This window comes from Cervus canadensis, chromosome 5 (genome assembly GCF_019320065.1).
Source record: "Cervus canadensis isolate Bull #8, Minnesota chromosome 5, ASM1932006v1, whole genome shotgun sequence".
Taxonomy (NCBI): Eukaryota; Metazoa; Chordata; class Mammalia; order Artiodactyla; family Cervidae; genus Cervus; species Cervus canadensis.
Genome location: NC_057390.1, coordinates 36020089 through 36036760, shown reverse-complemented (window position 1 = coordinate 36036760; position 16672 = coordinate 36020089). Strand labels below are relative to the sequence as shown.

General features: G+C 42.3%; 1 protein-coding gene across 2 annotated transcripts in view; it reads right to left on the bottom strand.

Annotated features, from left to right (window-relative positions):
- EML6 (EMAP like 6) overlaps positions 1 to 16672 on the bottom strand; it is a 277140-nt gene that overhangs the window by 132740 nt on the left and 127728 nt on the right. The window lies entirely within an intron of this gene.

The following is a 16672-nucleotide window of genomic DNA, read 5'->3' as shown; positions in this document are numbered from 1 at the left end:
ATAATTACTTTATTGCAGAATGAAAAGGTCTAAGACAGGGGAATGAATAGGCAGACATACAGAGGATTCTTAGGGCTGTAAAAGTCTGTAGGATCTATAGTGGTAGGTACATGTTATATGTGTCAAAACTCAAAGAATATATTAATACAACACCAAGAGTGAACCCTAATGTGAACTATAGGCTTTGGGCGATGATATATCAATGTAAGTCCATCCACTGTAACCAATATACCATTCTGGTGGGCCATGTTGATAGGGAGGCTGCGTATGTAGGAGGGCAGGCGTATATGAGAAATATCTGTATCTCCCACTCAATTTCACTGTGAACCTAAAATAGCTCTAAAAAGTACAGTTTGTTAAAATAAAATTCAAGACAAATGCTGGGACGATAGAAGAGTTAGTTGGTGGTATCTGGACACCCTAACTGAAATCCTCACCCTAACTCATTATGATCTTAAAAGGATCTAATGAGATAATGAATTTACAAAATAGAATTTTTTTTTAAGGGATAAGGCTATCCTTATACGAGATAACTCTCTTTACCCCCTGCTCTGAATTCATTGCTATGTATCTTGAAATGGAAGGAGACAGCACGCAGGCAGATTTATTATTCCTGCTGTGAGTAGTAAGTAGCGATACCTTGGCAACGGCTAGTTTCAGGGTCAATCACTCAAAATCCTCCACTGCAAACACCACGGCAGGCTTTCAAGGATGGAAAGGACAGATGTGTGGGGAAAACAGTCAGGATAAGATGGCAGAAGGACAGGCAGGAGGCTCCGCGAAGGAGAAAACATTCCTTTTGCTACTATCCCTTTCTTGTCTGTATCTCCTTCCCGTGCTTTTATTAGCATATTCCTATTTCCTCTAGGAGGGGGGGTGAACTTGTCAAATCCCTAGCAGGCTTTGCATCATCTATAATTTTATTACAGGAGAGATGTAAGACTTCGTTCTTAAAAAACAGGAAGAGAGATATTAATTACATTCTAACATCAGCAAAAAAATCAGATAGTTTACTTGTTTATTATATTTATTGCCCCCCCCTTACTAATATCTGTGAAGACAAGAGTTTTCTCAGTTTGACACACCTTTGTGTCCTCCACACCTAGCATAGTGACTGGCATGTGGTAGATGCCCAGCAAGAATTGTTAAAAGAATAAGATATTAAAATCATAAACAGTTCTTGAGTCTTTGGAGATACCAGGAAATAAAAGACAACATCCCCATCCTCAATGAGAACATTTCAGAGAAGGAGGGATATATTCATTAGTTTACACACAAAAATTTTTATTGAGCACCTATTACATGCCCAGACTTCCCTGGTGGCTCAGATAGTAAAGCGTCTGCCTACAATGCAGGAGACCTGGGTTCCATCCCAGGGTCGGGAAGATTCCCTGGAGAAGGAAATGGCAACCCACTCCAGAACTCTTGCCTGGAAAATCCCACGGACACAGTCCACACGGTTGCAAAGAGTCGGACACGACTAAGCGACTTCACTTTTTTTTTTCACTATTACATGCCCAAGACTAGAGCTTGAACAGTGAACAAGCCGGGCTCATGCCCTTATGGAGTTTGCATTCTAAGGAGGAGCCAGACATTTGTAAGCAGGTATTTACATGTCAAAATCAACTAAAATAATATATACAAGAATACACAACAGGGAAAGGACAATCTCTTCCGTAAATGGTGTTGGAAAAACTAGATAGCCACATGTAAAAGAAACATACAAAAATAAACTCTAAATGGATTAAAGACTTGAACCTAAGACCTGAAACCCTAAAACTCCTAGAAGAAAACATAGGCAGTAAGCCCCTTGACATCAGTATTGGTGATGACTTTTTGGCTCTGACACCAAAAGGAAAGGCAACAAAAGTAAAAATAAACAAGTGGGAACACATCAAACTAGAAAGCTTGCTCACAGCAAAGGAAACCATCAACAAAATGGCCAGGCAACCTACCCAATGGGAGAAAATACTTGCAAATCATACATCTGATAAGGAGTTAATATTCAAAATAAATGAAGAACTCATACAACTCAATAGCAAAAACCCCAAACAATCTGATTAAAAAATGGACCTGAATAGACATTTTTCCAAAGAAGACACGCAGATAACAGGTACTCAAAAAGGTGTTCCACATCCCTAGTCAGAGAAATGCAAATCAAAACCACAATGAGATATTATCTAACACTTATTATGATGGCTATTTTTTTCTAAAGATGAGAAATAACAAATGCTGGCAAGAACGGGGAGAAAAGGTGACCCTTGTGCACTATGGGAATGTAAACTGGCACAGTTGTGGGTAACAGCATGGAGGTGCCTCGAAAATTAAAAATAGAGCTACCGTAGGATCCAGCTATTTCACTTCTGAATGTTATCTGAAGGGAACAAAACCACTAGCTTTAAAACGTATCTGTACCCGCATGTTCACTGCAACATGACTCACCATAGCCACAGCATGGAAACAACCTAACTCTTCACCAGCTGATCAATAAAATGTGATATACACATAGATAACAGATTATTATTCAGCCACACACACAAAAAAAATTCTTGCCATTTGGGACAACATGGGTGACTTCTGAGGGCATAATGATATGTGAAATAAGTCAGATAGAGAAAGATAAATATTATGGGAATATATGTGGAACCTAAAAAAGAAATAACAAAACCCCCAAATTTCACAGATACACAAAACAGATTGGTGATTGCCAGAGACTGGGGTGGACATTAGGCAAAATGAGTGAAGGTAATCAAAAGGCACAGACTTCCAGTTATAAAGTAGGTAAGTCCTGGGGGTGTAATGTACAGCATTATGTACATGTACATTTAGTAATACTGTAATGTGTATTTAAAAGTAGCTAAGAGAATAGATCTTAAAAGTTTTCATCACAAAAAAAAATGTATAACTATGTGTAGTGATGTTAACTAAACTTGAGGTCATCATTTAGAGACAAATATACACACACACATTATATATAAACATTATTTTATATACCTGAAACTAAGGTTATAGTTCAATTGTATCTCAATAAAAATGATACATACATACACACATATTATATATATACACATATATGTCTCAGCAATATGTTATATATTTTAACTGTTACCAAAATATTCAAACCACAATCCCTTTATGATTCTACTGACTGTCCTAAAGACTTACCTTTCCAAGCAGACCTGGCACCCACAGCTCCGCTACAAGCATGAACAGGTGAGTTCTCCCCATGGCCTCAAAGTAAATGGCTTGAACACAAAATCTCTCCCAAAGAACCACCAGTATACAAACATTTTTCTCCCACCATCCCCACTATTTTTTAACTTCCTGTTTGGGGAACACATTCAGAATGTTCAAGAATACTATAACAAACAACCTATCACATGGAATTGATATGTTAACATTTAAAAAATATTTGCTTTGTCTTTAAGAGGTTTAGAACAAAGAAGAGCCTTACACACACCCCAGACTAGACTGACGAGGCAGTCAAGCTATGCAGCACCCAGCTGTATTTTCAGACTCTGCCCAGGGAGCTCTTGGATTTTTAGAAGAGCCTCAAGGGGCCTGGCAAGGAAACCACAGGGAAATGAAAGATGAGAGGCAGAGTCTAAGGATCCCACCCCTGCTTTCCCCTTAGTAACTCACAGGCTGTGTTTTATAGCAGATTTCATTTGAAAAAAGGCTTCCGCTGAACCAACCAACATAAGAGAGGAGCTTTAATATGCAGTAAAAGCAATGAAGTTAAACTGATATGGATTGTTCCTGACCATAAGTAGGGGCAGGGGAGAAGGAGAGAGAACCAGGGGAGGAGTCATTTCATTTTCATTGTTTACAACATAAATCTAATGAGCTGTGAACATTTTCTCTAGAGACCAACTCAGGCTCTCCACAAAAACTCAGTTCTTCAAACCAATAAACTCGATTCTGTCATGTCAGACAAGTTGACCCCAGGGGTCTACCTACAGAGACAGACAAGACACTAAGCCGCTCTCACTTCCAAGAGAACTATTTAAAATGGGAATTGCTTCCTAAGGACACCTCAGTGGGTAGAGAGCTGTCTTCGAGTTTCCTAGTAGCGTCCTGTTTTCTTCATTTCTGAACCTAACTGCTGTTTTGCAGTCAGACTGGCTTTTATGGGTACACTGTGGAGTGGCGGGTTCCTAACAGGGTTCTGATAGTAGGTCCTTGCTCCTGTCCATCCAGGCTTGGTTTTAGCTTCTCTGACACAAATGAAGAGAACAGTAACCTAACCACAATTTCCAAGCTAGGCTGGCCAAGGTGACCACTGCATTGGGAAGGAATTAAGCTGTCTTTCCCTATCTTCTGCTCTGGGAGTCAAATAAAAGGCATTATTTGGAATAATTCAGCAAGAGTGAATAGAGAGCCAGGGAAAACCATCCTAAAAGAAATTCTCTTTTCTTATGAAAAAGTGTGTGTTTCAGAGACTTCTGACAGAATGAACAGAAGGCGTTTTGGTGAGGGGAGCACATTTGGAATTCAGTAACCTCCTCTGCCACTAGCTCCACTGTGAGAAATACGGGGCTCTGGCCTGTGCTTGGTTCAGACAGCCAGCAGATGGCAGTATAGAGCAACCACCCACTTCAACAGAAAAATCCTCTAAGGCTAAGATCAAATTCACACCAGCTCCTTGCCCACATTTTATATTCAGACCAGGAAGTGGAAAACAGTACCTTTTCAATCCTCTCTGTGACAGTCCTGAAACCTGGGCATGGGGAGATCTAATTCATGAGTATCATGAATATCAACACAGACCTAAAGGACACGGCTTATTTTTTTCACTAGTTCATTGAACAGTTAAGTACATGGACTGGATTTATATCCCAGATCTGTGACATGGCAAGTGTTTAATCTTTCAAATCTTCGGTTGCCCTACCTGTAAACTGGAGAGAATATTAGCACTCACTCATCACAGCACTGTTGTGAAGATTCAGGGCAAGCATGTATTCAAACACTTGACCCAATGTCTGGCCCTCAGTATCAATCTGTGTCTGGCACTGGGTATCAATCCGGCACTTAGTATCAATAAGTATGTTATTGTTGTTGTTATTTCAACCAGCAGGTTTTTATTAGATTCACATCTCCATGGAGAACAGCTTGCTGTGCGTGTGGTCAGATTCTGTCCCCAGGCCGGGTCAGCACCAGGAGCTATGAAGTTGCCGCTGTGTCTCCCTGAGTCTGTTAGTTACAACCCTGTGTTACAACATATTTGTTGTGCTGTTTGCTATCATTTTGATATGTTAGCATTGCTGACTCTCAGAAGGAAAGGCTGTATCTGACACACAAAGAAAACTATTTGTGGAATAAAGTGCTTTTTCCCTCAATTATTTGGTCCAAGAAGGGAAGACTGGCAGTAGGGAGGGGAAGGGAGTTGGTCCTTATTGTTGTTGTTGTTCAGTCACTAAGTTGTGTCCGACCCTTTGCGACCCCATGACCTGTAGCATGCCAGGTTCCTCTCTCCTCCACTAATTCCTGGAGTTTGCTCAAATTCATGTACACTGGTTCGATGATGCTATCTAACCATCTCATCCCAGTAGCATATTGGACACCTTCCTACTAAGGGGCTCATCTTCTGGTATCATATCGTTTTGCCTTTTCATGCTATTCATGAGGTTCTTGGGGCAAGAATACTGAAATGGGTTGCCGTTTCCTCCTCCAATGGACCACGATGTGTCAGAACTCTTCACTAAGACCTGTCCATGTTGGGTGGCCCTGCATGGAATGGTTACTAGCTCCATTGAGCTATGCAAGCCCCTTCACCATGACAAGGCTGCAATCCATGAAGGGGTGGTACTTATCAGTGCTCTTAAACCTGGTGCATTGAGGCCTGATATATGGTAAAAACCAAGAACAGTTGCTCTAAACCTTACTGCTCATCAGAACCTACATGGAAAATGTTTTTAAAACATGGATGCCTCTATCCTACCCAGAAATTTCTCTCAGTTGGTCTGGAGTGGATCAGGGCATACTTATGTTTAGCTCCCTAGGGCTGAGAACCACTTATTGAGAACCAGCTGTAAACCACTTGTTGAGAACCAGTCACTACCAAGCTGTTCCAAAGCTAGTGTGTGTTCTCAGACTTTAGTCAACTGTTGAAAATTCAGATTTCTGGGCCTATTCTAATACAGTGGTTCTTCAGCCAGATATTGGAAAACTACCATAGTAGATTAAAAAGCAGAAGGCCTGATGAGAAGATGGTCAAAAATAAGTGCAACTTTGAAAAATCTTTTCTGGGTCAAACAAGCCAGTCCTGTAAATGGGCAGGAATGGTTCTCCCAGACACTCCCAGCCCTGTGCCCAGAGCTTTGCTCATGTGCCCGAAAAGGCTTACAGCAATTCAAGAGGAGGCTCTTGGACAGCACCAGGCCCTAGGTGGAGACAGTAAATATCTGTTGAATACACGAGGAAACCATAGCATAGACAGTTTGCAATATTTGCCCCAAGTCCCAGAGTGAGCAGGTGATGGAGAGAAGATGAGGCTGCAGCCCATGCAAGTCTGGGGTAAACTCTCTTCTCCAAAAGGATATTTCCCTTCTTGGTGGATGCAGCCCCAGGACATGGTACCAAAGAACAAACAAGACAAGGTGATGGCCTTCTCCTAGCCTTGTTAAAGGTGCAATACTAAGGAGTGCCCCAGGTAAAAGGCAATATAAGGGTGAGCAGGAGACAGGTGATACTCCAAGGGAAGAAGGAGCTTGATTACTAGTGTGTGGGTTTATTGCTTGGCTTTCTGTCCCTTTCCATTGAGGTATGTTTCTGTTTTTGTGCCAATACCATGCTGTTTTGATTACTGTAGCTTTGTAGTATCGTCTGAAGTCAGGGAGCCTGATTCCTGATTTCTTTCTTAAAATTACTTTGGCTGTTTCAGGTTTTTTTTGTGTGTTTCCATACACATTCCCAGGTGGCGCTAGTGGTAAAGAGCCTGCCTGCCAATGCAGGAAACATGAGATGTGGGTTTGATCCTCAGGGAAGATCCCCTGGAGAAGGGAATGGCTACCCACTCCAGTATTCTTGCCTGGAATAGCCCATGGACAGAGAAGCCTGGTGAGCTACAGTCCTGGGGTCACAAAAGAGTCAGACATGAATGAGTGACTAACACTTAAATTCTTAAATGTAATTAAGAATTTCCAGATGGTGACGGCAACCACTAAACCGAGTGTAGGACTCTTCAGAGCAGGGAGCCCCGTGCAGTGAGGCAGACCTCAGGCTCCAGGAGCCAGCCCTGCCAGGAGACCCCAGGGCTACTGGAGGAAAAAATGGGATGCTACACGCAGTGTGTTTAATACAAAGCACCATGCAGAATACTGACGTAAATTGCAGCAATATCTTTTTTGATCCATCTCCCAGAATAATGGAAATAAAAACAAAAAAACCACAAATGGGACCTATTTAAATTCAAATGCTTTTAAATAACAGAGGAAACAATAAAACAAAAAGACAAACCATAGACTGGGAGAAAATATTTGCAAATGATGTGACTGACAAGGGATAAGTCTCCAAAATTTACAAACAGCTCTTAACACTTAAAAGCATCAAAATAAACAAATCAACAAATGGGCAGAAGACCTAAACAGACGTTTCCCCAAAGAAGACATACAGATTGCCAAGAGGCACATGGAAAGATGTTCAACATCACTAGTTATGAAAAAACTACAAATCAAAACTACGAGATATCACCTCACATCATCCAGATTGGTTATCATAAAAAAAAATCCACAAACAATAAATACTGGAGAGGATGTGGAGAGAAGGGAACCCTCCTACACTGTTTGTGGGAATGTAAATTGGTATGGTCACTATGGAGAACAGTATGGAAATTCCTTAAAAAGCTAAAAATATAGCTACCATATGACCCTGTAATCCCACTCCTGGGCATATATCTGGAGAAAAACATGATCTGAAAGGATACATGCACTCCAATGTTCATTGTAGCACTGTTTACAATAATCAAGACACAGAAGCAACCTAACTGTCCATTGACAGAGGAATAGATAAAGAAGAAAGATGTGGTACATTTATACAGTGGAATATTACTCAGCCATTGAAAAGAATGAAATAAATCCATTTGCAGCAACATACAGACCTACAGATTGTCATACTGAGTGAAGTCAGTCAGATAGAAAAGGAGAAATATAGTATGACATATCATATGTGGAATCTCAAAAGAAAATGATATAAATGAAATTACTTACAAAACAGAAAGAGACTCACAGACGTAGAGAACAAACTTATGGTTGCTGAGAGGAAGGGACAGTTAGGGAGTCTGATACAGACATGTACACACTGCTATATTTAAAACAGATAACCAACAAGGACCTACCGTATAGCACATGGAACTCTGCTCAATGCTATGTGGCAGCCTGGATGGGAGGAGGGATGGGGGAGAATGGATACATGTATATGAATGACTGAATTCCTTCACTGTTCACCTAAAATTGTCGTAACACTGTTAATCAGCTGTACCTCAATACAAAATAAAAAGTTTAAAAAAACCACAAAGCGCCATGAGTCTGTGACATGACGTGTCCACAGCCTGCTGCTCCCATGTACAAGGGCTGTCTGAGAACTTCCAGCAGATATTCTTTACTAAGTCCCTGGCTATTTCAAAATCCACTTCACAGGATCCCAAATCCCACAGCCTCAGGAATTCTGAAGGATCACATAGCCTAACGGAACCCCAGAAGACAGAAACACATGTTAAGCTGCCTCCAGTCCAGGGAAGGAACACCCAGGCTGGTTTTTCAAGGAGGCTGGCTCACTTGGAGTGTTTATAGGGGAATTACTACCAGAACGAACCAGACAGTCAGCCTTTGCTTGAGTCAGACACCTCATTCCATGCAGAGTCTGAACAAACAACGGCATATGTGCCCCTGGTGGCACACCTAACCACCCTCAGCTCCCACATGTTCCTCTCCAGGGCCTCCACTTCCTCAGAACAACAGTGACGTGACAGGCACAGCCCAAAGGATAAAGGCGAGCAGGCAGGAGAGAGGTGATGGAGGTGATGGTAGTGGAAGTGAGCAATCAAGCACCCAAGGGACCAGGAGAATCCCAGAAGATACTTGCTTTGTCTGTAACATCAACAAGGCTGTTCTCAGATCTGAGAATCAGTCCTTTGAACCTTCTATACCAGGGTTTCTCAATCATGCCACTGTTAACATCTGGGGCCGAAAAATTCTTAGTCGAGGTATCCATCATCACGAGTTGTCACTGTAGGATGTTTACCAGTGTCCTGTATTCGGGAATGCCAGTAGCACCCTCCCAGGTGACAACAATGCCAAATGTCTCCCGGGAGACAAAAACACCTTGATTGAGAACCACTGGACTGAATGATTCTCAGTGTAGTCTGAAGAAGAAGAATGGTATTAAGAATAGGTAGTGTGGAACAGTTACCTGGGCTCCCACCTCTAATCCTGCCCCACTTCCTGCTCCAGAGCAGGTGGCGCCCTGACCATGACACTCACCCCCTTAAGCCCTTCTATGACCTCCTACTGCTGGTCTGTGGGGGCCAAGCGTGAACACAGCAGTTATCTGTTCCTCCCTCTGCAGCCTCGTCACCTGTCATTCTGGGCTCCAGGCCCACAACATACTCTTCATTTATTTGTCTGTTTTCAGGGTACCGGCCGGGGCCAGGCACTATTCTCAGAGCTTGGGAGGCATCAGTGAACAAAGAGGCGCCTGCCCTTGTAGAAACAAACAGCTGTACACAAAACAAACAGGTAAGTCATACTGCTTGTTACAAGATGAAAAGAAGATGTAGGAGGACATGATCAGGAGTGCCGGGGCACTGGAGGTAGAGTGGCTTGTGATTTTAAATAAGGTCATCCGGGCAGCTTCGCTTGAGTGAAGGCTTGAAGGAGAAGGGTGGTGATCATGCAGGCTCCTAGGGAGAGTGCTGCAGGCAGCGGGAGCAGCCTGGGAGCATAGAGACGGGGTTAGTAACAGGAGCAGCCTGAGCAGACGGCGGAGCAGAGGAAGGGGAATGGGAGGGGGACGGGTAGGTAGGCCATCCTGAGGATGTGGACTCGTTTTCAGAGGAAAATGGGAACTGTGGCAGGGTTTTGAGGACATGTGATCTGGCTCATGTAAATGTTGAACCATTCCCTCTAGCTGCTGTTCTAAGAATAATGGCTGAAGCGGGAACCCAAGTTACAAAGCAACTTCTATAGCCTGTGTGCAAGATGGTGGGAGCAGCAGAGACGATGAGAAGGCTCAGAAGGGGCGTCTCGTATCCTCGAGGCTTCAGGCTCCTTCTCTTGCTCAAGGCTGAGCGAATGCTGCTTGACCTAACGCAAGATACCTCTAGACTCGGAGTTCATTAGACACAGCAACAATTCAATTAATATGTGTTGAGAGTTAAAATAAACACACCAAAAACTCCAATAAAATGCCTGAGGCAGACTTTTTAGAAGCGCCTAACCAGTTCTAGGCATGTATCTGACACTTAGTAGATGTCTAATAAATGCTTAATGAGTGGATAAATGAATGATGCATCTTATACTGTGTGAATAATTATTGTACTCCTTTAGACATACTCATTTACAACCATTAACTCCAAGTATTTTATTACCATAGATGTAATTCATTTTGATTGCCGTGCATTAACACTTATTTTTGGTTTTTCTTGCTACCACTATAAGTCACTTAAGCTTCATTATGTTACCCAGAACATAAATTTGTTTTAAAAATGATCAGACTCAAAGTGAACTTTTGTTGAGTTTGGTGTGAGACTTGAGTTAGAGCCCTAAGCCTACAGTTAGCTTGACACCAGGGGCCTTGAGCCTCATCCTACTCAACATAAGGTGAGAGCTTCACATGCTGACATTGTGTGGCACTGTCTCTCCCAGCATGAAAACTCCAGAACTTGATAGTCACTGAAAACTATATTGGAGGTCCACCATCCCATACATTTGAAATTTTTGGAGATAGGCACATTTTGGAAATCTAAAAATTCTGGATTTTGCTCATGTAATAGACCCAGTGGAGTCTGGGGCAGCATCTTGAAATTAATATTTCTGTAGTAAAGCATATTTACACATATGAAGACAATAAACAGCTTCATCTAAGTGTGAGTCAAGTTTTGCTGCCAAATTAGTTATAAAAAATATTTTGGAACAAAAAGGATGTTGGACCTTTACTTTATACTATATGCAAAAATTACCTCAAAGACCTAAATAAAAGAGCCAATATCATAAAACATTTATAAGAAATCTTCATAAAATTGAATTTGGCAATAATTTCTTGGTAGGACACCAAAAGCACAGGTAACAAAAGAGAAAAACAGATATATCGGATTACATCAAAATAAAAAGTTTTTATGTATTACAGGACATAATCAGCAGAGTCAGAAGGCAACATATGAAATGGGAGAAATTATTTACAAGTCATATATCTGATAAGGGATTAATATCTAAGATATATAAAGAATTCTTATACCTTGGCAAAAACAACTTGATTTTAAAATGGTCAAAGGACTTGAATAGAAATTTCTCCGAAGATAACATACAAATGGCCAACAAGCTTATGAAAGATGCTCAACATCAGAAGTCATTAGGGAAATGCAAATGAAAACCACAAGGAGATACCACTTCATACATATCAGAATGGCTATTATCAAAAACCATAAAGAAAGTATTGGTGAGGATGTGGAGAAATTGAAATCCTTCTGCACTGCTGGTAGGAATGTAAAACTGGTACAGCTATTATGAAAAACAGTATGAAAGTTTTTCAAAAAAATAAAAAACAGAAGTACTATATGATCCAGTAGTTCACTTCTGGATATATATCCCAAAGGCCCGGACTGGAAAAGGTCAATCCTTATCCCAATTCCCAAGAAGGGCAGTAGTAAAGAATGTGCAAACCATCAGACAATTGCACTCATCTCCCATGCTAGCAAGGTCATACTCAAAATACTGCATGCTAGGCTTCAGCATTATGCCAACCAAGAAATTTCAGACATCCAGTCTGAGTTTAGAAAAGGCAGAGGAACCAGAGATCAAATTGCCGATGTTCGAGGAACCAGAGATCAAATTGCCAACATTTGTTGGATCATAGAGAAAGCAAGGGAATTCCACAAAAACATCTACCTCTGTTTCATCGACTACACTAAAGCCATTGTGTGGATCAAGACAAACTGTGGAAAGCTCTTAAAGAGACAGGAATACCAGACCACCTTACTTGTTTCCTGAGAAACCTGTATGCGGGTCAAGAAGCAAGTCAGAACTCCGTATGAGCAACTGGGGCTTCCCTAGTGGCTCAGATGGTGAAGAATCCACCTGCAATGGGGGAGACCTGGGTTCGACCCCTGGGTTGGGAAGATCCCCTGGAGGAGAGCATGGCAACCCATTCCAGTATTCTTGCCTGCAGAATCCCCATGGACAGAGGAGCCTGGTGGGCTACAGTCCATGGGGTCACAAAAAGTTGGACATGACCGAGCAACTAAGCACAGCGCAGCACAGCATGGAACACTGATTGGTTTAGGACTGAGAAAGCAGTACAACAGGGCTGTCTGTTGTCACCCGGCTTGTCTAACTCATACTCTGAGCACCTCATGAGAAATGCCAGACTGGATGAGTTATAAGTTAGAAGCAACATAAGCAGAAGAAACATCAACAACTTCAGATATGTGGATGATATCACTCCAATGGCAGAAAGCAAAAAGGAACTAAAGAACCTCCTGATGAGGGTGAAGGAGGAAAGTAAAAAAGCCAGCTTAAAACTAAATATTAAAAATAACTAAGATAATGGCATCAAGCCCCATTACTTCATGGCAAATAGAAGGGGGAAAGGTGGAAGTAGTGACAGATTTCCTCTCCTTGGGCTCTAAATTCACTATGAATGGTGACTGTAGACATAATATCAGAAGACGACTGCCTCTTGGCAGGAAAGCTATAACAAACCTCTGTGCTGAATAGCAGAGACATCACTTTGCTGACAAAGGTCTGTATAGTCAAGGCTATGGTCTTCCCAGTGGTCACATATGGTTGTGTGAGCTGGACTGTAAAGAAGGCAGAACGCCAAAGCATTGATGCCTTCAAACTGTGGTGTTAGAAAAGACTCTTGAGAGTCCCTTGCACTGTGAGATCAAACCAGTCAATCCTAAAGGAAATCAATTCTGAATATTCATTGGAAGGACCAATGCTGAAGCTGAAACTCCAATATTTTGGCCACCTGATGCGAAGAGCCAACTCACTGGAAAAGACTCTGATGCTGGGAAAGACTGAGGGCAAGAGGAGAAGGGGGTGACAGAGGATGAGATGGTTGGATGGCATCATCGACTCAATGGACATGGAGTTTGAGCAAACTGCAGGAAATAGTGAAGGACAAGGAAGCCTGGCGTGCTGACTGAACAACAACAAGAAACACTGCTTTACTAGAATCCACTCCTTTCAAATGGATCTTTGTTTCCATTTTGAAGCCGAGCCTGAAGGTGGAGGAAAAGTCAAGACTTCTTGTGAGGGTAATTGCTGGGGGGCATAGGGCAGGAAAGGGTGGGGCAAAGTACCTCCAAAGTTCTGTCCATTCTTTCTTCCTCTTATTTCCCTCTCCCCACCCTCTTTTCTTCACTCCCCTTTCACCCACACTGTCTGCAAATGCTCAGAGAGCTAAGGTTGACCGGTTGAAACTGGACCAGAAAACTGTATACATTTCAACTACTTTTAATCCTCATCTCAAATCCTACATATTTTAATCTTTATTCTTGTGCTGGGTCTCCCATCTCACTCTGGCCTCACTCATTCCTTCAGGTGCCTTAGAGTGTGCCCCAAAACAGGGTGGCCCTGGCAACTGCCTCAGGAAACACGATGGAGGGCCTGTTCTGAGATATGCAAAGCAGTTTCTGAACTCAGCAGACCCCTGCCCTGCTTCAGTGTGATGATGGCACCAAGGCCCACCCGAAGGCAACAGGGGGTCCCTAAGGTGATTCAGGATCATGGCAGGTTTCCCCTGCAAGGGTCTGTCCACACAGGCTCAAGAACTAGATGAGTTGAGAGTGAAGAGTGAGCCAGATTTAGGGTTGTTATCAACACTTCAACCAGGAGCCTCTCATTAGTTTTACTCTAGACATTTATTCTGCTCTATGCTAAGGGCTAATTGCTAACCAGCAATGCTTTGGGAGTTTGACAGTACATAATGTGCTCCTGTTACAGTGCTGCCAAAAGTGTGACAGGCAAAGGCATCACTGATAGTGAGGATGCTACATGGACAAAATTTTGTATTTCAATGGCTAGAACTTACTTTAACAAGTAAAAAATATGTATAAATAAAGTATATTAAAGCCATAATTTCACAGATATTAATTGCCTATGAGGAGAGGTAAAATAAAGGAGAGAAAGAAATGCATTAACATTCATTTAAAGTAAAACATGAAGTAAATAAGAGTATCAGTAGTGAGCTGCAACTATAAAAATTGAGGTGGCAAGAAAATGGCACCCATTCTCATAGCTCTGTTGGGCCCAAACTGCAGTGTGGTCTATACAATCCTTTAAAAACACAGTCCATTACTTTTCCTGAAATACAGGCTATTGTCCCTCTGGTTATCCACCTAAAAACACATGCTAATCCCCACCTCCCACCCCAATCAACTGTAAGTCCAGGCACCACAGGCCCCACCTATGAGGTGCAGACCTGCTGAAGGACCTTCCGTCCCCTGCGCACCACCTGCATCAGCTTTGATCCTGGCCAAGTGAGTATGTGTGGAAATCAGCTGAGACTGAAAGAAAACAGCAAGTGTCCCTGATGATCTTCCTTTGACTCTGGGGACAGGAGCTGACCATGGGGTTGGCAGTCAGTACAAACCCCCAGCTATACAGATGCTTGTGCTAAACCAGCTCCTGAAATCTCCTTTGGGAGCCTGAAGTCAGGGACTGGGTATCAGGTAGAAAAGTATAGCAGGGTAAATATGGCTTCTGTCCTGGTCCCCACACTTTAAAATTTATACTTTATGTGATAAAACTTCTGGATGAGCTGGCTAAAGTGATTGCCAAAAAGGAATCATTATTTCTGGTTTCCCTTGTGGCTCAGGTGATAAAGAATCCTCCTGCAATGCAGGAGACCTGGGTTTGATCCCTGGGTTGGGAAGATCCCCTGGAGAAGGGAAAGGCTACCTACTCCAGTATTCTGGCCTGGAGAATTCCATGGACTGTATAGTCCATGCGGTCACAAAGAGTCAGACATGACTGAGCAATTTCTCTTTCTTTATTCTAGCATTGTTAACGTTGCTCTTATGGCACTTACTTGCTTAGGTCTGCCTGAAGTATTTTTGGGGATAAAGTCTGCTTGGCCCATGCTCTCCAGCAGAGAACTCAAGGGCCTTGACTGTCTCCCTGTCCATGCAATGAAGTGGCCACTAAATTCTACAACCTCCTGTATCGACCCCAGGGTCTTGTACTCAGGAAAGTATCCACCTCAGGATCGTGAGCAAGAGAATAGCAATCCAATCTCCAGGTGAGCTGACTGTGAACACATTTTTTTGTGTTTGTATTTCATAGATATTTAAAGAATCTGGACTCTGGGCATATGTAGGAAGTACAGTGACTAGCTCACTTCCCTGTTGCTCAATTTTTAAGAAAGTTTTGGTTGAAAACAACATTATTTAAGGAGGATGGCTGAAGCATAGTGATCCATGCATTCTTCTCTCAGTCCTCTGGAATCTACCCCAGGCCAGCAGAGAGCTCTGAGAATGGCCACACCATTTGGTATATGGAAGAACCTCTGTGGCTACACTGCCATCAGCCAACATAAGAGGGGCTTCATGAAAAACAACCAGGTTGAGTATCAGGTCACTTCAGGCTTTTTGAGGATGTTGGGTCTCATGTCACAGAGACCCTTCTATGAAGATTCTCAGGACTTTCTCTCCCATCTCAGCACTGGGAGTAATTCCCCTTCATCTGGGCAATGAGTAAGTTTTCATCTTGCTGATGCCACAACTCATGGTACTAAGCACCCCTCCCTGAGTGCTGGCCGCAGGGGCCATGAGCCATCTGAGGCCCACCTGAGCATGTGAACAGAGCTTCCACGTGAGGTCAGTGGATTAACATCATTTGTGACTTCATCTTATCTTTCATATTTATATTTTCCACTTTAATCTCTCAGTCCCAAATTCTTTCTATGAAAAATGAGATAATGAGCCTATCATGAGAATTTAAAAAGATGTATATAAACTGCTTTACATTTTCTGGTACACATACTTAACATACTGTAATAATAGCCAACATTTACTGAGTGCCGACTATGCACAATGACTTACTCTAAGCACTTTGCAAGTGTGTTTGGTCCTCATATAACTCTATGAAGTTGGCGCTGGTATTATGCTCATCTTGCAGATAAGGAAACTGAGGCCCAGAGATGCTAAGAAATTCGACCAAGGTCTCAGATCTATAAGGGGTAAAACTTGGATTTGAACCCAAGACCCCTGACTCTGAGCCCATGCCCACGTTCCTACTACTACGGTAGCTATTCCACTAAAACTATTTTTTAAAAATAATTTCTCTTGTTTTTTCCTTTTTATTTATTTGTCAGAGGCTGCATGCAGTTACATTTAGGGTCACTAACTTGTTCACAAATTCCCAGTTTTATAAGTTAAAGTCCCAACTCCCAGGACACCACTTAGTAGTTTTTACCATTACATTGTTTATCTTTGCAGTAGGACCACTGGTAG